The following is a 25,652-nucleotide window of genomic DNA, read 5'->3' as shown; positions in this document are numbered from 1 at the left end:
AAAATGTCACGTATATGCGAAATAATGCGTATCGTTTGAAACGAACGATAGAATATTTATTTCTATGAAAATTGATAAATCATTCTGTACATTCGAGCACGCGTGCTTCTAAGCAGGGGATGTGAACGTGTTGAGAACATCGATTTATAGTTTAAAAAGCACGTGTTTAATTTCGTATTCATTTACAAGTATTTATCTTACCTTGATTCGTTGTACCGGATGATTTCTAGACGAATCGAGAACATTCTTCTATCACCCTTGAAATCTGGCACAAACTTTCACGAACAAGCACACGATGTGAACATTGGTTAGGTAGACACTGACTGGCAGAAATTGCGGGAAAATGTTCTCAAAATCGTTCGATTACATAATACCAACCACGAGCCAATCATTAGTCAAAAATCGTCGACCTAACCAAGATGTTCGTAACGATTCGAAACGATTTCTCCGCACTATCTTTTCGCGTCTCTAGTATCACGTTCACCGTTCCCAATCGCGATTTAACGAAATACCAGAAGTGTAATACAATTATAATACGTAGATCACAAGTATTTTTAATCAAAAACAAGTGCGAAATAAATGTGCAAGTTTAATTACTTCGAATTGAACGACTAAGCAACAGAACGCGCGGTTACGTAGTGGCGGCGCTACCCACGCTTGCCACCAGGGGGAAACTATCCGCTGATCGTTTCTCGAAAGTTCCAGAACCTTCTCCGATCTGTGTGCGTACAAGCCCTTACAGATCGTCAAATATTCTGTGGTGTAAGGGAGGGCCTGACAGGACGTTTTACTGATGGGTCCACCAAGAATGGGTCCACTCCAACGTTTCGGAGCACCGATGTACTCCAAAACGCATTCAATTGTTTTAATCGCAGAATTTGCTACAATAAAAGGTTAGTGGAATAAAACATTTTACTACGCAACGATTGTGTTATTTGTTGGTTAGGTAATTTTACCTTGATTCGTCGCGTATCATTCGCAATGAAAATATAACCTTTTTCGTTAATTAGATACGTTTACAGTAATTCTCTTCTTTTAGTTGAAATAGATAATTTTACTAAATAATTAACGGTGTATATGAGACACAAAGAAATCGTAGTGCAAATACTTGTCATTTTGGTTAAATTTAGTTAATTATTATATGATAGAAAACAATGATTCATGTTCGATTTGGTAATAAAAATAACGTCTTTATTATGCATATATTTTATTCAAATTGGTCAAAATATCGCGATTAATGTAATTTAATTAGTTTATGTCTACTTTCCAACTGACACATTTTCTATTTGTCAACGCATTGCTAATTTTTTTTACCAAGTATAGTAGCTGAAATTTCTACACGTATATTCAATTTGTTATTCATTGCAAAATATTTTTTATGCTTGTGGATATTTGCACATATTGTACAAAATATTATTATATATGTATGGCAAAAATATTTTCGACAGAGAACTTATCAAAAATAACTATAACAATATACAGTAAGCTAAAAGTAAGTACGAATATAAAAATAGTATATTTAGGTTGTTTGGTGGATGATCCTAAGATTGACAAAACTAAGTTGTAATTTTAAAAAAATTACATTTACACGGTCGATAAATTGTTGTTCGCCTCAGTTTTAAATAAATTTCAAAACGTCCCCAATACAGTACAGGATTTGCAATGAAAACTACGTGCATTAAACAATTTCGTTCGTTTCACACGTGCTGTTTCTTTTTCACAAATTACCTCGTAATTTTGTACAAATTATAAACCTCTTCGTTAGATTTTTCCACGTCTGTGCAACAATGTATTACTCACTACGGAAAAAAAAGAAAAGAAATTGAAAATTCCTAGCGGAGAAACATTGTCGTATGTGTAAAAATTCATACCGAGAGTTGACAATTGTATAAAATCCATCGAGAACAATATAAAGCATTTCCAACGAGCAGTTGCGAACAAAAATATAATCGACCGTGCATTAATTGACTCTCACTGTTGCGTGGCGTAAATCCTGCGAATCGAACATTGTTTAATATTCCTGTTTGCGTATAATGTCGTCCCGGTATCGTCATAAATTACATTACAATTATTTATATCGAACTTTTTGGAGAAAAATATTTATCTCGTGTGATAAATGAGTATCAAAACAGAATATTAATGGTTTACGGTATGAAAGGAATGGGTAATAAATTTATAAAACATTGCAAAATCGGAATACGTTTCTAGCTTACGCAATTCAAAATTTATACAAAGATTAAATTCATTTGTCTTCTTTTGCGCAAAAATTATTTCTAAAGTAAACAGAATTTTTTTCTCGAGATTTTCCGATGATTAACCAAATTACACTCGATAAGTTTTACAGAGATGGTTATTTTTCGCGAAAAGGAAAACCTATTGTTATTAATATCGCTTGGAAAGTATTTAAGAGGAAACCTTCTGATTCTCCGCTTCGAATCTTTTCTGTTATGGATTCACTACTCAGAAGCTGATTTACAATAATGATAAATGACCAGATGCCTTCAAGGAGAAGCCATTAATTTCGTATAAATCTCCGTCAGAAATTACTGGACCATTTTTACGGCATAGTTTCATTATTATTTCAAATGATGAAATACATTGTTATCCGCGTGCTTTGAAAAACTTGAAATTTTCACCGAAATAATTATCAAATCCGGTATACCGTGATTAAAAGTGCAATATAGCAACGACGGTATAAAACTGGTCGCAATTGACTCAATTTTAATAACAACAGTTCCGTAAACAAATTTATCGAACTGTGTGTAATTGTAATTCCGATTTTTCCGCTGTTTGCAACAGTAGTTAATGGAGTTTAATTGTAAAGCAAATATGTGAAATGATATCGCGACGAATAATTGTTCATTTATTGACGTGAAAACGTCAACACAAAATGTAGGGTAGATACTTTGCAAAGAATTTCCATATATTTCGATAAAATAAATTCTTTCGATGAGAAATTCGTATTTCGACGTTACTCGTTGAAACTTACGAGAGATCGGTGTCTTTGTTTACAATATCGCGATTCTGATCGTGCAGTGCCATTTGTACATGTTTAACCATGTGTAATTTCAGTCCTATTTATTCGTATAAATCGTTTGAATGTCAGTGACTCTAACTCGTGTTACAATATTCGTAAATACGTAACACTCAATGGTCAAAGAAAATTTATAACGATGCAACACGGAGTTACAAATTGTCGAGGCAAATAATCATAATTTCTGTATTTTGTTCCGGGAGGAAGTATTGGTAAATTAATTTGCTGAATAACACACGTGGGTTAAATATTTGATTCGCAAATATTAAATAACCGAATTACTTCACACTTCTAAAATACAACAGTGTAGCTTCGAATTCAGTCGGTCGTATTTCAAAGTGCTTAATATTCGGTTCAATAATTCACGTGTTTCGGGGAATCGTGTTACGTTCAAGATTTAGAAGTCGAAGCCGATCGAAATACTCTCGATCCTTCAACGTGATACAAATTACACCGAGATTCACATTTTTCAGTCCGAGGCACTTTAAGAAAATTTAAAATGCTGTATTTAATTACGTTAAATGTATTTACGCATTAACGTTCACCGTTTAAGTTAGTTTCTTTACTTCAAAGAATCAAACGAATATTTCTTTTCCCTTTAACGGGTGGAAATTAAAAAATTGCTTCGACTTATCAGGAAGAATAATTTCGTAAACATTCAAAGTGTCGAACGATTAGGGTAGGCGTACAGGTTGCGTTTATGATTCTATCATTTTGAGATACAATTTACACCGTCAACAAATTCGTCAGCAGAGAAATCGGAGCCAGGCAACTCGTGTCCGATTGCGGAAGCACGTAGATTTACGTGCCTGGATCACCATTTGTTAGTTTCGTAAGTTGCTATGACAAATAGGTCAACGCGTTCAACCATTTCGCGTACGAATTTGAAAAATCTAGTTTTACGGAGAGTCGCGTATCTCTGTTCCCAGTGATCCCGCGCTATTTTTAAATAATTCTACTCTTTCTTCGGAAATATCGAACGTACGATACTGTATATTCCAAACCGTGTCAAACGAGGAACACTTTTTAATTTAGGGAAAAAGAAAAAAGAAATTAAATTACGAAATTACTTATTTTTAATCAAAGATCAAACAGCGAATCCATTTAGTATTTAATAAATGCAATTCGTTTCGACTCGAGGAATACGATTTGCTTCGAAAATAATAATTAGAGGTAGAGTTTTTAATCAAGAATTTGATGCTCGGAGCGAGAACGCAGCTCGAAAGTGAACTTTGTTATTATTCGAGCCTTCTGGTGTAGACATTGACAATTCTGTCAAATCTGAGGAGCAGATAATATATCGACATCGTTCAATTTTTCATTTTGGTTTTATTTACACCGTTTCGTTCTTAGAGTTCCATCTGTGTTTCAAATAGATTCAACGTGTGTGCAACCACGAATACATATCACTTTTATGCCTTATTTGTATGCATAATGCAGTACTCTTGTCTAAGAGAAACGTCATATATATATACACGTTTCTTGGTAGATCACTTGTCTCGGTGTGTCGTAAAACAGATTTTTCGTATTCTTTCTGCTGCTTATTTTCCTTTCTACATGCATATAAACTCAAGTAGATACGTAACTATATAACCGGGGTATACATTTTGCACGAATTGACGCTATTTGCCTGTTCCTCTTCTTGTTTTCGCTAAATGGCTTCATTCACCGCGGTACACCGGGTGCAACGTATGCCATATGTATGAGTATCTTTCGAGTGCAATGCGATTTCATAACTGAGTTAGTCTGCTGAAGTCAGTTAGAATCGAGTGAGAAAATGCGAGGAAATAGTAGAAAAATTAATGAGATTGTCAATTATTTCTATCGTCTAGGCAATTTTTCATAAACGATTTTCTCTTTTGCACAAAAGTCTAAAACATGGTATCGTATTTTTTGCATTTGACGAAGAAGCATTTCCTGGAACTATTGTTGGCAATTTTTCTCTTCTTCTTTACCCGGGTGGAAAATAATTGAAACAGCCATCGTAAGAAAAATCTTGTTGATTAAATGCAGAAGATACGTTTTCCCTAGACATTTATGCAAGTGACTATTTGTTTATTATAACAGAAGAAAGTATGCACATTTTCATTATTTTTCATCGTCGACATCTGGAGAGGAAAAATTAATGGAAAATAGATGGAAGGATAGAGTTAGGTCTGAGTTTATATACATATTATAATAATTATTGAAACGTTCTTATAGGACAAATTGTAGCACATAGTGTACATAAAATAATAGAGTAATTGCACGTGATAACAATGTACAGCTAAAGACTACTTTTAAACAGAATCTGAAAATATTATTAAAAGAAAGAAATGAATTAGTAGGTTATAAACTGATTTATAGACATTTTATAATGTCTCAGAGTAGTAAAATTAAACAATTTCTCGTCGATACATGCAACTGAATTTTTCGTAATGGTCAAATTCAAATATGAACAATCGGTTTTCGTTGACAAAATCGAACGAACCGCGAATAGGTGCTTGAAAAAAGAACGAGCAAAGAGTGGAAAGATCGGAAGTTTATGACTCCACTCCGGATGCATGATTTGCATCTAGACAATGGCCTATATTTTATATCCTGACATTGTTTTTGCTTAAAGGTGTGGCAAGCTATGATGGTATGAAAATCGTTCGTCATTTTAATGACAATTTCACTACACTTAATTATATATATATATATATATATATATATATATATATATATATATATATATATATATATTTTTTTTTTGTTTTTTGTTATATATATATAATTATAAATAATGTATTGTACAATATTATATACATAATATAATATAATACTTATATATATAATATTGTATATAATAGTGCAATTATATGCACAAAGTCATTATTTGCAATTCATTTCATTTGCAAACATTTCTTAATAATCAGATAAACATAATTAAGTTATAAAAATTATGTAGACGTCTGCTGATAAATGTGTAATTGATCTCAGTGCCTCTCACACGACGGTTAATACCAATGGGACGATTACTCTGAAGATAACATAAATATTTTTACTCTTACAGTACTCTACCGATAATTACTATCTACAGAAATTAATTGTTGCAAGAATAATCCAAGTATCTTTATTCTGACAATTCTATATCAATAATTACTATTAACAAAAATTACACCTAACGAGATTTTTATCATAGAGAATTGAGCCAAAGTTCAATACGTGTTTATCTGGATTCGTTCGTTCGGTATTTATTTATAACTCTAACGAACGATAATTCGAACTTAAACAAACGTTCGTGTGGGTTATAGAGCTCTCTTTCGTATTGAACAAGTTTGGAATGGGAAACTTCAGACCCTGAAAGAGTCGAAAAGACAAGAGCTGTGTTCACGGCGACGCAGTAGATAATGTCGTAGCTGATCAGACACGGAACATCTTGAATTCGAATCTCGTTCTCGGTGACCTCTTTTCCCGCGATTTCTGTACGGGTACGCGTTTAGGATTCGTGCAGCGATCGTATCTTCAAACTGCTTCACAAGTTTTAACTACGCTTATTAAATTACGAACTCGAAACAATTAACTCGACGGTTGTGTACACGTCAATGACAATGTTGACATTCGGAGTAATTACTCGACGATGTAAATTTGACATTTGATAACACAGCGCGTTACAAAAGATAGGATAAGATTCTCCGGTCAAATTATTCAAAAGTCGTTTACCATGTGAACAAATATTTTCAAACAAAAGTCGAATGGTATAAAATGAAACATACACTGCTGTAATTTGTTCTTTTCTACTCTTTCCTTTTTTACTGAGACTTGAAGGGGTTTAGAATTTCATCTTATACATTACGATTAAAATATGGCAAGTGATATTAAAATCTAGGTAAGAAAAGAAAAATAGAAGAGAACTAATCGTAGAAATATTTTCTCTATTTTGCAAATCCTACAATTTTTGTGTTGAATATTTTTTTGTACAATAAAGGGTCTTTGAGTAATTCACGTAGCAGATTTGGATGAGCTGCCCTGTGTATTTACGTATCTGCATAAATAAAGGTTTCAGACCTGAGACGGTTAGGTCGTACGTGCGATGCTTTTGAGCTTACAAAGAAGATTGACTGTTCCCAGACACTTGTACGGGATAAGAATTGTATAGGTGTAGAGCTGCATGCTAATGTACTGGAAAACGTGATTTGCGAACGTTGATAACTCGAAACCGCTCGCAATACGTATTTTAAAAGCAGCTTCTTTGCGAAAAGTCTAAGTACTGGCTTTTGTATTCTGTTTACTAACAGTAAGCTGTCGCTTCGAAACGTCGGCTCTCGTTATCGCAACTGGGTCACCAATAACCCATGGAGTTAGTCCAACGTTTACCACCAGGTGGGTTTCCATTCGATCTTGTTCTCGTAAGTCTCACCTGGTCGTTGATTCAAACGTACAGGCTGACTGTAGGAGATATTACAAGCTATTTGCTTTGAAACTGTTCGAAATAATACTGAAATTACTTTTTAGTATCAATTTCGGTGCATTACCAAAACTACTGCTACTACTTTACTTTTTGATATTCGTATCGTCTCGTTATCTGTGATAATTCGGAGAAAATACAGTATGTGACCTAATCTATGAACGTGTAATTATAAAATATTTTTGCCTAGGAGACAGTATCTTTCAGATAGCATTACCAATGGATTTACCAAAATCCAATTAAATTGTCATTTTCATACCGTCTGAACTGTATACTACTTCAGACACAACTTTTCCTCGACTCTAGCTCCACTCGTGTTTTGATAGACACGTAGCGAGTGTTTCTAAGTTCGTGCAAAAGTTTCAGGAGCAACAACGGGACGACCGAACAATATGACGAGGACAATAGGTAGTGTCCCGATAGTTGAGAGGGCACAAAGTTGAAAATTTCCACACATAACGAATCCTGTAACGATTTCTATCTATATGTGTATCCTCTGCTCGTGCTTGACCTCTCTCGTGTAATCATGGATCTCTTACGAACGATTTATTTCAATTTCAAACGGAAGACTTCCACCAACAATTTCACTTGTTGCCAAGTGCCCTCCAATTGTCAACGGGATGCAACCAGGTTCACCTGCGAGGCTCTGTTGCACTCTGACCAACAAAAAGTTTGGGAGAAAATATCTTTATTTCTCTACGTAGTCTCCTTTTAGATCGATACACTTCTCCCAAAGATGATCAGTAGCTCGGATATAATGAAAATCACTATTTACTGTTTATAGTGAGAATCGTAGAGTTCTGCAAAATAGACATCAACCGTAAACTACACCTTTTCATTGTTGGAAAATCTTTCACCACTGAGCCATTGTTTCAAGTTTGAGAACAGAAAATAATCCGAGGGGGCTGAATCTGACGAATAGGGTGCCTGAGGAAGTAATTCGAACTCTCGACTCAGCCGATCACCGTTCTATTAGTATGTCTAAACCCTCGTTCTCTTTTATCCATTATCTTATTTATTATATTGATAAATATTTACAAATATTGATTTATAAATAACATGTATAAGATGGTAACTTATTTATAAAACAGTAACTCAGTGTCTTGATCAATCAAACGATGAGGTAGAAACATAGAGAAAGATATAATGCAGGTCTGTGACTTAGGTCACCTAGGTCACTTAGGTACCCCTAAACGTGGGGTATAAGAAAGGCCATCTACCTGAATTAGAAGAGTTCTGTTTCGTCAAGCTTAGCCAGTGTAATTATTATTGTGTTGTGTGTTTCTGTTTTATCATTCTATTTCATTTAACACACATATACCTTGAAACTTCATTCAGTTTCATTTCACAATCGTTCCTAGACTATTCTACTGTTTCGACTTGTGTGTTTTCGTTTTAACATTCTATTTCATTTAACACACGTACATCTTGAAACTATTCAGTTTCATTTCAGTAGACTATTCTACTGTTTCGACTCGTGTGTTTTATCATTCAATTCCATTTAACACACCTACATCTTGAAACTCCATTCACTTTCATTTCACAATCGTTCCTAGACTATTCCACTGTTTCGACTCGTGTGTTTTATCATTGAATTCCATTTAACACACGTACATCTTGAAACTCCATTCAGTTTCATTTCGCAACGGTTCCCCCGCACCATTCTGCAGCCTCGACTTTTCATTGATCCTTTAGATGATCACGGCCGCCGACCCGTCAATTTGCCTACCGATTTTTTTGATTACTCTCCGCCGAATCTCCGAGCGAATTCGGTTCACCGCATTCGCACGAAATCATCGATTGTCTTCCTAGTCCTCTGCCAGCGGAACACTTCGTATATACAGCGTCGTGTGCTCGGTAGAGGCTGCGGTCTCGTTGATCCGTGTGCCGAAAAGCTCATAAGCCTGGACAGAGAAAGAAAGAGAGCGACACAGGGAGGGGCAAGAGAGAGAGAGAGAGAGAGAGAGAGAGAGAGAGAGAGAGAGAGAGAGAGAGAGAGAGAGAGAGAGAGAGAGAGAGAGAGAGAGAGAGAGAGAGAGAGAGCACCCGAATCGTATCCGAACAGCAGGAACGCTACCGGCTGTGTTGGATGCAAGAGACGAGGGGCTCGAGAGGACGGCATAGGGCGAAGGGATGGCCAGTTACGGGGCCAGAGGGACGGGATACTGAATGGTTCTCCGCTTCCGTCGAATCGTCTAATCGTACGTACCTATCTGGGACGGATTAAACGATCGAACGGGGTCAGAGCATCGAGCACGCCTATGTTCTCGAAGCCATAAATTGCGTCATCGTTCCGCAGTACGCGGCCGTAATCGCGTCCACCGTACCCCGGCCGAATTTTTTCAAATTTCGATCCGATACTGACCCCGGTCAATAGGCTTTTCTTTCCAAAGTACGACTCCTCCGCGAGCCGATAATTGTCCCACAGTTTGGGAATCACCGATTTTTCGTTTTTCACCGCGATACGGTATCGAATCGAACACGGTATTGTCTCTTTTTTGTTTCATTTTATCCGGTAGAATATTAATCATCTCCTAGAGGGACGCTACGAAAGCTTCACTGTCGGAAGGATTCCACGACCGAGTCGTAAAAGTATTGTAAATTATAGTTTTACACGGAGATCATTTTATACACGAATGCGATGTATCAAAGTTTGGAAAAGGAAAGAAAGTTTACTTGTATGCTTTGTTTTATTCGCAAAATTGTTCTGTGTTTACAGAATTGTGTTTACAATCGTGACTATTAAAAGTAACGAATTATTCGTATCTGTACGGGATAAAATTACTTTTTTACACATTTGTAGTTAAGGTAGTCGTATCTGTAGTCATACAGAGAAATTAATAAAACGTTAAATCTTACAAAGAGATTGGTAAGACGGAAAACAAATTACGATCAAGGAAACTTACAAGGGACGAGATATCGAGGTAAACGATAGAAATTTTTAAACGTTTATAATTTTTTGTTCCCCATGCGTCGTCTTTAGTAAAAAAATGTCACTGCTCGAACAATATAAATTGTACTATATTCTTCCGAAATGTATGGAAGGACGGCGAAAAAGTATATCATTTATAAATAAAGAGTAACAGCTGGGGCACGGCGTACCGTGCATAAATCAGTCAACAGAGAAGTACTTTTGGAGAGCCGTAATATACTAGGGCGAAAGTAAATTCAATACTTTTAGATCAGATGGAAAAAAGTTTATACGAAGGAAATCTAACACAGGTGGACACGTTACGGGTTGGAGATATATAGCGTACAACGGGGGTTGGAAATATTGCTTTCATTGATGGAATAATAAATTTGTAGGTTTATATTGTCACGTTGGAAAATAATTTACTATGTCGGACGATCAACTCGTGAATAAACGATACCTACTACTTTTATCGAAGTAACGATCGTGAACATTGCTGGAAAATCAAGAGCCGTCACACATCTCTAAACAACTCGTCACACCGCCATAATAGCTAGAAATTAACTCGATGGAACACGTATGACAGCCGAGGAAACAAATTATTATCGAGTGTAAATATATATGTGAAATATCAAAAGTTTCTTTTCTAATTATTAATTCGAACGGTTGAAAATCTAATAATAAAATCACCACTCGAGTCAAACTTAAGATATAATTCTCGTGCACACACATTTTCAATGCCAATTGATTAATTACACCGATATAAAATCCCTAAAACTATTCCTTCGAAATGATCAACCAAAGACACAATTGAAGTCAACCTCGAGACATTCTAAATGACATGGATATCGAGTTGGAAACTTTCGAGCCTTTTAAATAATAGAGCGTACAAACGTTCGGATTGTTCGAACCAGAATAGACAATGGAAAATTAGATACAAACTGGGATAAGAGAAAGAAAACGCGATGAAATTGGACTGGAGATTCGATTGGAGGCATATTCCACTTGGCAAACCCCGGGAAGTTTCGTTCCCTCTGTTGCGATTCTGAAGACATTTGAATAGCTGACTTGACAGCCGATTTAGCCCTCGATGAGATGCAACTTGCCAGCGCATTTTGCCAAAGTAGCGTGCGGTTAGGTGGTTGACTGTCGCGGCACTAGAAATTCTTCCATCGTTTTACTGGACCAACGGTCCTCGAGTTTACGACACGGTTTTTATTTCAACCCCCCCTCCACGAATCGTGTCGCGTTATTCGCCCGGATTGTTTTGAATGGGGACAGCACCGTGTGATTTAATATTGGCATATCATATTGTAGCACGATTTCGTGCGGATAAAAATGTTAGCAAACCGTATAGACATTGTAACCATTCGATTAAGGACTCAATTTATGATTTGGAAACAATACAGTAATAGAGATTGTACGTCTGTAAATTGTCAGCGATGGTGTGCAAAGAACAATGAGAAACCACCCCTAAACTGATAATACAACGAATTGTTACTACTTTGGTCATCTTTGATAAATGAAAGTTGACTTTGCAAGATGTTACAGTCTTGAGAGAAAGTTTGTTTATTTTTTAATATTTTTGAGACGTATTTGTTAAAATTTTATTGTCTCGCATTTTTAGCTTATCAACTAATGTACGATAGTAATGTACTGCACAATTTTTAAATGGTCCCATAAATAGAAATTCAAATTCTCTAACTCGGTAACGGATATAATACTCTGTCCCGTGTTTATTAAGAGTTTTCCGTTTGTTTTAATGAATACTGCACCCTTGCATGCACCCACAACCCTCGTTGCAATTTCACAGCAACCTGTATGCATACACTGTTCTATTAATCAGTTTAGTTTGTTCCCGTAATTCTGAAGCACTCTATACAGATGTCAATCGATTATACCGTGACGAACTAGTCTAATTGTTTGTAATTTCTAACGAACTTGTGTTTATAACTGAAATTCTACTCGGAACTTTGGTAATTCATTTCTAATTCTTCTATTTCCTTCGATATACAATTTAATTATCATAAATTGTTGAAGTTATCCTCTCTTTTTTGCTGATCAGAATGCCAAGTGCTCTGAAAGAAGACACTCGTCGAATTGAAATTTAAAATCGGTTTAACTATCAATTGCATCGGATGAAAGGAGAAATAAATTGTTCAGTCGGGAGAAGTAACAAAAAATAGTACACAAGTATTTTACGTTATTCGCCACAAAAAATGACAGAAATATCGTTGAATGAATGTATCGCAGTTCGGTAACTTTCATCGACACTTTGATTCTCAATTATTGTATTTTCACGACGCATCACCGTGATGTAAAACACGATATTTCGGAAGCCTGTCGTAAGTTGCGAGACAATTTTCTCTCAATGCGCGACCACTTGTTCTATCACACCTGGGAATGAGAAAAATAAAAAGGAGAAAATATGAGTAAAAATTGAGGGGGAACACGCGCAAAATGAGCGGGACAGATGAACCTAATAAAAAAGGTATGAAAATTGAAATGAAATGAAGAAAAAGACCGTCTAGAAGGAAGATTGGAATTTTAGAATGGGAAGAAGAATGTTTCCACATTGTCCTATTTTTTAGGAAAATTTTGTTTGTGTCGTATAGGGATTTAATTTTATATAAAAGTTAGTCATCGTATCAAATTGAAACTGCAACTAAATCGTTCTTTTTCTGTACGATAATGAAAATTGCAGTCGTTGTAGCATCCAGAAAAGTATATTTTCGATAAATGAAACAGGTTTACCAACTCTGACAAGTAATTTACCGATTTACGGCCAATATCGTTAATATATCGGATTATTTTGTTGCAAGGAACAGAATTAATTAATTCGTTCATCAATCACAGACGGTAGTATTCAATTTGCTCTAGGCACAAATTAATGCGACAAATAATCGTGCATCAATTTAGCCGGTAAACTGTCTCAATAGCTGTACCTTTCCATTAGTTCGATCCCAATTGCTCATAGTATCGTATTAACCATTTGCTCATAGTATCGTATTAACCATGACCATTTCTAATCTTAACGAGCGATAATCGTGTAGTTTTAATCTTGAAACATATAAATCGTGTATTCCTAACCTCGGTACGCGACAACCGCGCATTTCTAATCTTCATTCGAGGCAACTGTACAATTCCAAATAACCTTGATATACAACTGTCGCTCATTCCAAACCTTAACGTAGAACAACCGCGCATTTCTAACCTGTTACAATTAGAACAACCTAATATTAATATACGACAACCACGCATTTATAATTTTAACGTGCAACGACCGTATAGCTCTAAACAACCTTAACGCGCAACAACTACGCATTCCAAACCTTAACGCAGAACAACTGTGCATTCCTAACCTCAACACGCGACAACTACGTATTCCTAATCTATTACGGTTAGGACTTACACCTGTCGCGTGTTAATACAACAATCGTGCATTCCTAATCTCGACGCACGACAATCGCGCATTCCAAACCTTAACGCATAACAACTGTGCATTCCCAACCTCAACGCGCGACAATCACGCATTCCAAACCCTAACGCATAACAACTGTGCGTTCCTAACCTCAACGCGCGACAATTACGCATTCCAAATCTTAACGCAGAACAACTGTGTGTTCCTAACCTCAACGCAGAACAACTGTGCGTTCCTAACCTCAACGCGTGACAATTACGCATTCCAAACCCTAACGCATAACAACTGTGCATTCCTAACCTCAACGCGCAAAAATCACGCATTCTAAACCTTAACGCATAAGAACTGCGCATTTCTAACCTCAATGCGCGACGACCACGCATTCCTAACCTCAACACGCGTGAACCGCGCATTGTTGACCCAAACGCGCAACGAAAGTAACCCGTGCGCCTGCGCAGAACGAACGTAACCCTCATCGAAAGAATCTCGATCAGCAACAACGACGAGCGACGAGGTTCGAAGCGACTCAATCACTCGCAGCGCTTTTACTCCAATTTTCGACATTGACGAATTCCCGTTTGGGGTGACGTATGCGTGCGCGCCCATAGACACGATGGCCGTGGGCGCGCGTCCACGCGATGGAAACACAGCGAGGGCGATTAATCATCCAATCCTTTGACAAAGGCCGGAAAGCCTGGCGGATTTTCACAACGAAGGTGTTTCCTTCTGCCAGCTGTCGGCGAAAAACGCTGCCTCGAGTGCTGGGGAATCAAAGAAAGCAAAAACCCGGAGGCCTTAATACGTTTATAATCTAGCTCGTTTACTCCGACTGCGACCCCTTTCTGCATACTGCATCCGTGATTTCGAGCGAATTATCCCAGCCGTTCCTTGCCGCTGATGCCGAAATAACGACGATATTTGGGTATATGCCGACCGTTCTCGAAAGACTCGCTCCTCCTAAACAATTAAGCCATCGCAAGGACCGCGATAACTGTTCACCACCGTCTGCTACTATTTATCGTACTTTACCGATAACTATGATCGCGTCGAAGAATGTCTCCACGTTTCTCAGATCACCCAAACTGTCCCAGATTTACAGCACACTTGCATACGAATGACTCGAAGCTTTATCGATACGATAAGTAAAATATTGATCAAATTTTATCGATTCAAGAGCAAATATAGTTGTACATAAATGATACGTAAATGGTAATTAGATAGTTCATTAGCTAGATCCTCGCGATTAATTTTAATGAAATTATACCCAACGACGTGTCTGAATGTGATTTTATATTATCTGAAAGCACTCGAAGGTAACGCAACACATAATAAATATACGTGTTTGATAATTTCACTTGGAGCTCCTCCAAAACACTAACGTGACTCTCGAGCGAGTAATCTTGATGTATTCGACCTAGTTATTAAACGAACAATATTCTCCGGGAACGTAACGAAATAATTGCAGTTTCCAAACAATAGACGTCAGGTCGTCTCGCGTTCGACGAGAAGTTCTTCGTTCGTATCGTTCCAGTCACTTTCCCTGCCACTTGCCCGAACGTTCTGCTTCTGACAGCCGACAAGAGTGACGCCTAAATGCTCGTAAATCGACAATCGGGGACAAAGTCGACAAACGGATTCAAGTTTCTTCGTCGGTGCTTTCACCCGGACTGTTCAACACTCGCGTGTACCTGGACGCGTGTACCGATCACTCGTGCGAACACGTCCACGCGTTATCACCACCGGGTCGATTCTCTTTCAGTTTTCACTCGGAGACTCGAGTTGGGCGCAACTTTTAAAAGTTGGACGTTCACCCGCCGAAATCTGGGCGAGTTCGTTGCCCTTCCAGGGAAACTGTTCGACCTATTGAGCTCTCTTAACGTTTCCGTATGGACAGTTAAAGCCTTCCCCGTATTTCCTTCCCAATTCCTCTCATATCCGCCCTTCGAGCATCGCGCTTCCAATGGGCCAGAGAACCTGTTCCTCGGGGAATTGAACAGCTTTGTTCTTCGAGCGAATCCGCTATAGGGTTGCTGTTAACGCCGAATTCAAGCCACCGGAATGATCTATTGCCGGCTTGCTATTGACATTCAATTCGAAATCTACGTTAGGATTGTCTAACGAGTTTGCCGCTGGTATGAAATTTAAGATTTCCGTGCAGGGTCCGTCGTAGAGCGCCATAATTGAAAGCTGGACTGACTTGATACACGTAGGAACATTTTTTTAAACGAATTCCAAGTTTGTCAACGAACTATCGAAGGATTAGCGTTGAAATAAAATATAGAATCTTGAGACTCTGGATACAGAATGTATAAATAATAGAAGGTTGAGACTAGGTTTTTGGCCACGCTATGGAATTGTTATTGAAATAAAATTAGTGGCTGTGCTGGTAATTAGTTGAGGGATAGTAAAGTGAAAGTATAATGTGTGGGATGTTGACGATATTTTCAGTGTTTTGAATAATCTGCGACAATGTTGTCGCTGGAAACTGTTTTAACATATTTCAGTCATCAACGACAGAGTCATCGACGTCAATTTTGAAATTTTTCAGAGATTTCTTAAGATTTATGAGACAGTTTTTGCAAACTATAGTATTTTGAGCTTTTGGGGTTACTACTTTGGTAAAAATTTTATTCTTTTATTTTCCACATTAACATTTTACCGCTACTGAATAATAACGAGTGTCGTATTTCTAACGAAACGATTTATATTTGTTTTTATTTTCACAATTATATATCGTTTGACCATTATAATTTAAAATGCCGAGGTTTGGAATTTTGTCGTTTCAAAAATATATTAATTAATGCAACTTTTAATTCTGAAATACGTAACACAGGTGATTTTTGTTAAATTTGCATTGTATTCTGGTTCACCCTTTGTTTATTGTTTGTTGATTAAACAACGCACCGTTATACAGCGTTGGTTATGCAAAACACGCAATATTTATTTCGAAATTGAACGTTGTGTCATGTTTGCTATATAAAGCTATATAATTATAAAAAGAGTTTCGATAAATATAAGTAGATTTAGAAATAGAGTTTATAATTTTACGTTTCGACTTAAAGTGAAAGGGAAAAATTCACAAATTCATATTCATTGAAAATCAATTGCTAGTTTGCAGATATACGTAAAATATGTTTGTATTATATATTATGTTAATATATTTTGTAAACTATCTTTAGATATTTAATATACAACGCAACGATACAGAATATTAATTATTCACCACGAAACATGCAACATTGATCCCAGATATATTTATTATGATAATGAAGAAACGTATATTAATTAACTTATACAGATATAAAGTACGTAGTGCAATTAGGTTCATCATCCAATTATTTACGTGTTTGCTGTACCGTTGGTAATTATTCCAACAATTATATGCATAGAGAAAAGCAGGGATTATATTTTTCTACACCTAAAGACATTATGACAATAATTTTACTAAACAATTGTTCGAGAGCTTGCACATCTTGAAATCAAATTTTTTATTCAACGAACAAATTACTAACACGTTGTTTTAAAATGTCTAGGTCTTGTAGTTTACATTATTTTCATTTGAGCAAAGAAGAATTGAAATTGAATTTCGACAAGTCGATTTATTAACTATTTACTCTTTGCTTCGTTAATCAAAGTTTTAATTGATTTTAATTTGCTCGACTAATCCAACGTATTGGAAGTCGCGACGAGGGTATTTCTTTACCATATATTTCAAAAATTCAGATTTCATTATTTTATTTAATTTCTGATTGCCAATTATAAGTAAATTTTACGTGTCACAAAAATCAATATTACAAAAAATGTATTTTAAGAATTTAAACCGATTTATAATTCTTTACGAATCGTGCGAGAGGTATGTATTATAAACAATGTAAATAAACTATAGCTACAAATTTTAGAGGTTAATGGAATTCATAGAAGGAAAGAAAAACGTCCGAAGAAACATCGGAAAACAAACAGTTTCAACAATATCGATCACTATGAATTCGTATGTCAAGAGTTCGTTGTACGACTACATATGCTGCAAAATGGCGGATATCTCGAAAAATCAGGGTATGGACAATTAATAGACAAACTCGACAACTACGCTATATCATAAATTTAATGTTTTGAGTAGTATCTACGTTGAAATGTACACCCATGTTTTCTAGCACTTATAAAAAAAATATGTGCGACCTACAACACCTATAATCGAGTACAGAACTAACCTACAAACCAAAAAGCTGACTATCTCCAAAATTATTACATTTCTAGCATATATTCATTGGAATTCTCTCATTTTGTTCAATGAGATTTACCAATTCGTCGTATGTATAACTTATTCGGTCACCTTTGACAACACTGTCTGATTAAGGTCTGAAAACAAGTATCAACTCTTTCGTGCTTGAAATTTACCCTTAATTAAAAAATACTTGGTACATCTTTCAATATTCACAGACACTAAGGGAACGATTTATATGCACGTGTCGTGCAAAGATGGAGAATTGATAGATCGGTCCGTGTTCAAGGGGAACGTGGTACCATTATTAAGGAGAATGTGTGCACTGGAGTAATTTTCAAAACGTTCGCAACACCTTTCAAGACTGATCTTTCGATCTCTCGTCGGTCCAGAGAGTTAAAATATAAATGTACGATGTCGTGGAAAATTGTTCCACATTGGAGAACTCCTCTGGCACTCGGTTGCTTTCACCTTCCTTTAACGATACATTATCAGAGTAACCGGTACGAAAAGGTTCATTAAACGCTCGAGCATCGCGTTTTAAAAACGAACTCACCGAAACGTACTTTCTTTATCGTGCACTCGAGCAGCCGATAACGTTCTTGCGCAATTTAAACCCCGTCCAGTGTTTCTCAGGCCTGGATTACGATCGAAACAAATAATAATTTCGTGGGCTCGTGGATCGCGAAGCAACGCGGACTCCACAATAATTGAAAATGTAAATAAGCCGGAACTTCACCGCTTGTAAGCCTTGATTTAAAATTTAAAGTTATGTTTAACGAATGCTTTCGAGCGTCGCGTTATCGGGGAGAGTTGAAAATGATTTCACTCGGAGCTACTATTAATGCAAAGCAGGGAAGAAGTCGTTGTTAAATTTACTCGCGCACTTGCGCATATTTCGTCTATCTCATTAACAACCAGATACATTCTCGCCATTTTTAATTACGCGACGACGCGAAACACTTCTCAACGAACGCGTAACATCGATTTGAAAATATTCTCGAGTAATTATCAAAAATCTAGGTAAAAAGAAAGAAACATTCGGGCATACTTTCGTTAATAAATAATTATCGGGACACTTCACGCGCGAACAAATTTGCACGCTCGACGATTTTCGCCATCAAATGATACTTACACGGTGGTTGTATTTAACGATAAAGTTAACTTACGCGCCAACCACTTGGTGATTACGTACAAGGATACAGTTTTGGTAAACAATTGCCCGTGTAAAGTTTCTTTGAGAAAACCTAACCTGGTCCCAATATTCTGAAATCGATTTGCATCGGTGCAAATTAGGCTCGACTGTAAAATTGATCAACTATCGCCCTTCGATGTAGAACGTGCAACCTTTACCTTGGCAGGATGTCCTCAAGGTAGGAATACGGTCGAGCGAATGTCCCGTCTCGCTTCATCCATCGCGCACCACTTTCTTCCAGTTGTGGATCTCTCAAGACTCTCGATGTTGGATCTCTCAGCGTTCAGACGCAACTCTTAAGAGAACCAAGAGGTAAAGCCTCCGCCAACATCGTTCGCGCGAACTACTTAAAGCATTCCCTCCGCTTCACTAACAACCGACACGAGTCCCGTTACTTAACGAAACTATGTAACTTCCCAACAGGAAGCAGATTTGTTTATCAGTACGTAAAACTCTTCCACACAGAGCACGTACCACGGTGTCTTTAACTCTCTCGGTTTCAACGCGAAATAACCGGGTGTCGTTCACCGTTTTCGAAGCTCGTCGAATCAGACCGCGCACTTGGACATCTCGTAAGGATTCCCCGGTCAGATTGCTCTGGTCACTGCACAACTTCCATTTACAGTTTCATCCTTCGTGGAATCCTTCGTGGAATCCTTCCCTCCCGGTTTCGTAGCTTCATCCTGTCGCTTCAGTCTCACCGGTCTTTTTAACCGAAACTTTGGAAACTGGCGGCTGGTTGCTCGCGATCGAGATTGACAACCACCCCTTCGAAAAGGTAACGAAGTGCCTCGCACGATAAAACGCTCACGTCACACGCAGGTTCTCGCTAACGCGGCGAAAACGTGGTGGTAAAAAGTGTTTTCGAGCCGCGAAGACACCGTATTCTCACTCGTGAGGCGCAGCGCTCTTCGCAAGGGGCGCGGCGTAACTGAGCCCGACGAACCAACCCCGTCCCTTCTTTCTCTCTCTCTCTCTCTATCTCTCTATCTCTCTCTCTTTCTCTCTCGTTCTCTCCCGTTGGCTCGCGCCGTCTCCGTCAGGTCCGCACCCTTTCTCTGTCCAACGAACACCTTTTCGTTCGCCCTCTCTCCCACGCAGCCGCTACACCCCGAACTTCTATCCACCCGGAGTACCTCTCTCTCTCTCTCTGTCTGTTGGTCCCTTCTACGCTCTGGCGTTCTCCTCTCTCCACGGTTCTGCTTTCTCCGTTTCGGTCCGTTCTCTCTTTCTTCCTCCTCTTTTTCCATCCTTTCGTTTTCTCGCTCCCATCCACCCTCGGCTTTCTTTCGCCCGCTAAACGCGTCTCAATCCTCGCTACCCCCCGTTGGCCGCGTGGCCCATGTAGAGCCAAGCCACTGCGCGAGCATATTTCTCCCTGACCCCCATACCAAACCCTTCACACCTGATCCCTCAACCAATACTCTCTCACTCTCTCTCTCTCTCTCTCTCTCTCACTTTCTCTCACTCTCTGTGCGTGTTTCTCTCTCTTTTTCGTCCTCGTTGCTTTTCATTTTCTTCTCTTCTCCTCTCGCGTGTCATTTACACCACCCTCCTTTCAACTCTCGGTCCATCCCTCCGCTTGTGACAACATTCACACCTCCGACGTGTTTCCTCGTTTCTTCCGTCGTCATGGTCTCTTCCTTTTTTTTTTCTTCTTCTTCTTCATGCAGAGCCTAACAATACTCTCGACAAGGACTTAACGGTAAGCAGTGAATTTGAATTACATCTGTACTGGAAAATATGCTGAAATTGTTAAACGTTCTCACAATTTTTTCGAATACTTGTTTCATACCCCGGTAAGACTCTTGGAAAGTGGTACATATCAGATTCAATGACAATGATCCTGTTCAACGTTGTTTCTGCGTTCGACGACTGACCGAATCTCGTTCCTGCGACAGGACTCGTGGAACGATACACTACTTAACGACAGTTAGATCGTCCTGGAAAACAGTGTCGCAAAATCCTCGATGAACTCGCTCAGAAACAGTTTCTGAAGTCATACTTCGATGTTTGCGAAACGAGCGCATCGTTACGATTATAAACTGTTTCCCAACATTTCACCTTAACGTTCGCTAAATGAGAGCAATGTTGCAGTTAGAACCTTAATACTTCCTGCTTGGTATAAATAGAAACTATGATCAAGAAGTATCAAATTGACAGCTACTAGTCTGTTTGTATGATCTTGTCTGTCCTTCTTCCAATGTTTTGTGTGTTTCTTCTTCGTCTTCTCACTTGTATTTTCCTGATCTCTCTTTAGATACACCTCGCATTGCTCTGACGACTCTCTGAGTTTCTATACTCACCTAAGCACCCAATCCTGTACCCACCATTCCCAAATTTGTTCTCGGAACGACTCCACCGCCAGTTAGAAGCTACAAGAGTTTGGGTCATAAAGATATCAAATCTAGAGTCTAAATCATAAAGATATCAAACCTAGAGTTTAAATCACCAAGATATCAAATCTAGAGTTTAAATCATAAAGATATCAAATCTACGAAAATTCTTCCCTTCACCTTCAGGATTCTTCCCTGATAGTCCTTATTGACCACCTACCTTCACAGACTTTCAGGTTTCGTCCACTTACTCGACGATCGTCTAGCTGCGTTCATTCCCCTATACAAGTTTCATTTATTGCGACGTAAATTGGTTCGTTTGAACTTAAAAATGCTCGCGATTTCATCATCGTCACAGTGGGATTCCCGCAACAGGAGACAAACAACCACTTCTTAGAAGAGAAACACGATACTTTCGACGAACGAACGAGTTCGTATTAGAGTCTGGTATATTGTATTGTGTCAAGCTTTAACAAACTGGGTTATTGTGCATTGCGTGCAATTTCATATCTCCTGATTCATCACAGAAGTCACAGAAGATTAATGTAGCACGTGACACGTGTTTATTACGTTGAACGAGAAATATCTGATCCAATTCAGCCGGATTTGACCAAAATACATTTGGTCGAATAGGGCCGGGTTTGACACGAAACAGTTAAATCTAGCACCTGAATTAAGTTTAGGTGGCAGGATTGTCATTATCTTCGAGTATAAGCCTTGGAATAGGTCCAGGTTTTAAAATTGCTGTTGACGCTAAATTCCAGCTTTACCAGTTATTTATTGGAGGATTGTCAATGATAGTAATGTTGACACATGAGCAAAGTCCGAGTTGTACGCTCAGCAATTGCTATTGGCATAAAATTCGAGTGTTTCGTACAATCCATTACAACACTCTCGTTGATACAAAAATTTGAAATGTAGATCGCGACACGAGTTTCACTGTCGTTATTAACATCGATCTCTGGACTCTTGTTTAAACTATTTTAAGTTTGAACATCAGGTACCTGGATCACGTTTCGGTAAGAGGATTATTGTTGTCATCGAGTTCGAGACGCGAGTTAGATTCAATTTATGAAATTGGTATTGAATCCAAATTCAAAATATGCCAGTAATTCATCGCAGGATTGCTACCGATACTGAAGCTGAGATACAGGGTGGGTACAAGTTACTATAATTTGGATTAAGTTTAGGCGACAGGATCGTTATTGTCGTTAAATTTGATACGTATCACTTTTCGAGAATCTTACTGGGTTATCGAGCAAGTATTCGAAAAAATTGTGAGAACGTTTAATAATTTTAGCACATTTTGCAGTATCGATGGGATTCAAATTTAGTACGTAGCATTAAGTTCTTAAGAAGACTATTGTTAAGCTCTGTGTAGAAAAAAAGAAAGAACAATCTTGATTTAAGCAGAATGTGGAGTTGTTGTTTCAATAAAACTATTTTATTGCAACGATTCACGTGTACAATATCTTTTGTTATTTGCAGCGTTCGTCTGTAACAAATAAAGTCTATCCAGATACCAGATAGGTAGATATATCCGTAGAAAAGTTTATTCAAATAACAGGTGCGAATAAATATTTATTCGTTAGGTAAACTATGGAACTATCTTTTCGGTACACGCGTCTATGTGTTTGTGAAGTGTCTATGTGCGATACATGATATTTTGGCGAAAACAACACATATTTTAATCTTTGCGAGCTCGAAAATATCTCTTTTATAAAACGAGATCTATTTTCAGCCAAATATTTACTTTTTATCAATATCACTAAAGAAACGTGAAATAAAATAATATTTTATTCACGGTACGTCTTACTTCGATTAGAGACACGATGTCAAATATATCAATTATTCTTACCGTGTTATTTTCTGTCGCAAACAATTAAGAATTTGTTTCAAAAGCTCACTTGTATACCAAATAGTTTCGAAAACAGCATTAGATACCCTTTGCAGCATAATTTCACCCTTAATATTTTTACTATTATTTTCGACTTGTATCTAAGATTATTCTGATTCTTTTTTCATCGAACTCGATTCGACCTGACAAAATTCAAGCTCTTTTTCGACATTCGTAAAAAAAACATGCATTTAGGTGTGGACACGTTAAGACCAATGAAAACTGAGGCAGTTTTCCCATTATGTAACGCTTACCAGACTGAAGACAGTCGTCCCCCAAGAAGGACGGTGAAATGACATTGCACAGAAAGCCCTTTGTTCGAAGAAACCATATGTCTTTTCGCTGTATGTGGGCGTACGATGTGTCAAGTCCTGTTGAGAGAGGTTCAACTATTTTCCAGAAAATATTAGCCGGTATTTTCCAGCCGTAGCTAAATCCTTGAAAATATAAACAAATTTTAAACACTGGTAACGATCTCAAAAACGACACTATTCCCATCGATATAACTTTAAATGTGACTTTAACGTACAATTTTTCTTTTTCTTTTTTTTTTGTTATCCTTGGTAGAGAATACATATTTACTTATTAATATTCACTGTTTATTATCTTCAATTTTAGTACCGTTTCTAGAAAGAGTATTCGTTAGAAATTTTATCGAATAAACTAAATTTGCGATTCTCGTTCCCCTCGAATTTTAGGAATTGTTTCTCTTCGTGGAATTCGGTAGAGATTATGTTGCAATACTAACGAGAAAAATAGCGTGGCAGAAAATCTCGTCATAATTGGTATTAGGGGACCGGACAAATTATTTCTCTAATTGGCCATCGCCCTATTTTCAAGGCTTTATGATAGCAGAAGGTAGACAGCGACTGGCCAACACTTTTGCAAGGTAGAAACAAAACTTTTGCAACAGTGTTTACGACTTGAAATAAACTCGTAAGCCGATCACTCCCCAAAGATATAAACCAAAGTAAGAAAATTAAAATGTCTGGAGAGAATTCAAGAAGAACGTCTGTACCCTCAGACTTGTGAGATTTATATTACGTTATGGTATATCACTAAAAGTAACAATTTTCTTTGCATTTCAAATCGTGTAAATGGAAAATTACGAATAATATTAGCAAACAAACCGATGATTAGACAGTAATTCCTGATGCTGCTTTGTTGTAAGCTGTACTTATAATTGTGGATAGAATTTGTTCTGGAAATTAAGTATCAATTATTGTTACTGACAGATTAGTAAAAATAACAGATTGTTACTTTCGATTGTTAAAGACAGTCGAAAAGTTTTCATCCAAATGGCATACAACCTTTCGAAATTTTCACAATTCTCGTATTTTTCATTCTCTACAACGATACCAGATATTAATTACGACAACGATATTATTTTTCCCGCCATTTGTTAACCCAGTTATTAATTCACGACAAAATAGAATTGTACAAAAATTCCTATACATCTCCGAGAACTTTTGCGCGATATTAATTGCAGATATAATCAGAGTAATCGGCCAGCAATTCAAGTCTCTTATCGGATGAACAAGTCGTTACCTTTAAATAATTATTTGCGAAAAACGCGTATTTCTAAATTAAAACTCCCGGAATATCGCGATGCGCCTGTCAAAATGTTGGTTAAAAATGCTTTATTATTTAATATCGTTGATTTCGGTCCCGATAATATTATACATTGTCGTGTATTCGAAAATCGATAACGTTGATAGGAAACTGAGCGTTGCTTTATACGGTGCGCTTTACAACCATTGGAAATAGAAACCTTTGAAAAAATCCACCAATGGAAAGTAAAATTGCGAAAAGTAACTCTTTTGGTGAAGTTTTCCCCGTCTAGAAACAACCTAATGAAGTGAAATACGCGCGCGTTGAATTTACATTTATGCAGTGGAATCTGCATGAAAATAGACAGCGAAAGGGACAAGTTTTGCACTCGAACAATCAAAAATCGAAATCTGAAACGTTTCCTTTCGTAAAATAAGAATGCATCGTGATTTATCGATACACGTGACTATTTCAGTGTTTGAATGTATCACCTGAAACAAATAAAAAATATTACTCGAATATTGGTCGTATGTACTATGTAACGTAACTACCATAGTTTCCGATTTATGAATGATACGTGAGTATCCGAAGTGTGGAACGTATCAACTGAAATGAATAAAAAAATGTTACGTGAACACAGATTGCGCATAATGTGTAAC

General features: G+C 37.3%; 1 long non-coding RNA gene across 1 annotated transcript in view; it reads left to right on the top strand.

Moving 5' to 3' along the window:
- Window positions 1–275: 275 nt before the first annotated feature.
- LOC143154302 (uncharacterized) overlaps window positions 276–25,652 on the top strand; it is a 135,101-nt gene continuing 109,724 nt past the window's right edge. Inside the window, exon 1 of the long non-coding RNA XR_012994040.1 lies at window positions 276–893. This is a non-coding gene — a long non-coding RNA (uncharacterized LOC143154302). The remainder of the gene's footprint in view (window positions 894–25,652) is intronic.

Source organism: Ptiloglossa arizonensis, chromosome 14, assembly GCF_051014685.1.
Source record: "Ptiloglossa arizonensis isolate GNS036 chromosome 14, iyPtiAriz1_principal, whole genome shotgun sequence".
NCBI classification, from domain to species: domain Eukaryota; kingdom Metazoa; phylum Arthropoda; class Insecta; order Hymenoptera; family Colletidae; genus Ptiloglossa; species Ptiloglossa arizonensis.
Note: the sequence above shows the minus strand (reverse complement) of the source record. Positions and strands in the feature narration are given on the sequence as shown.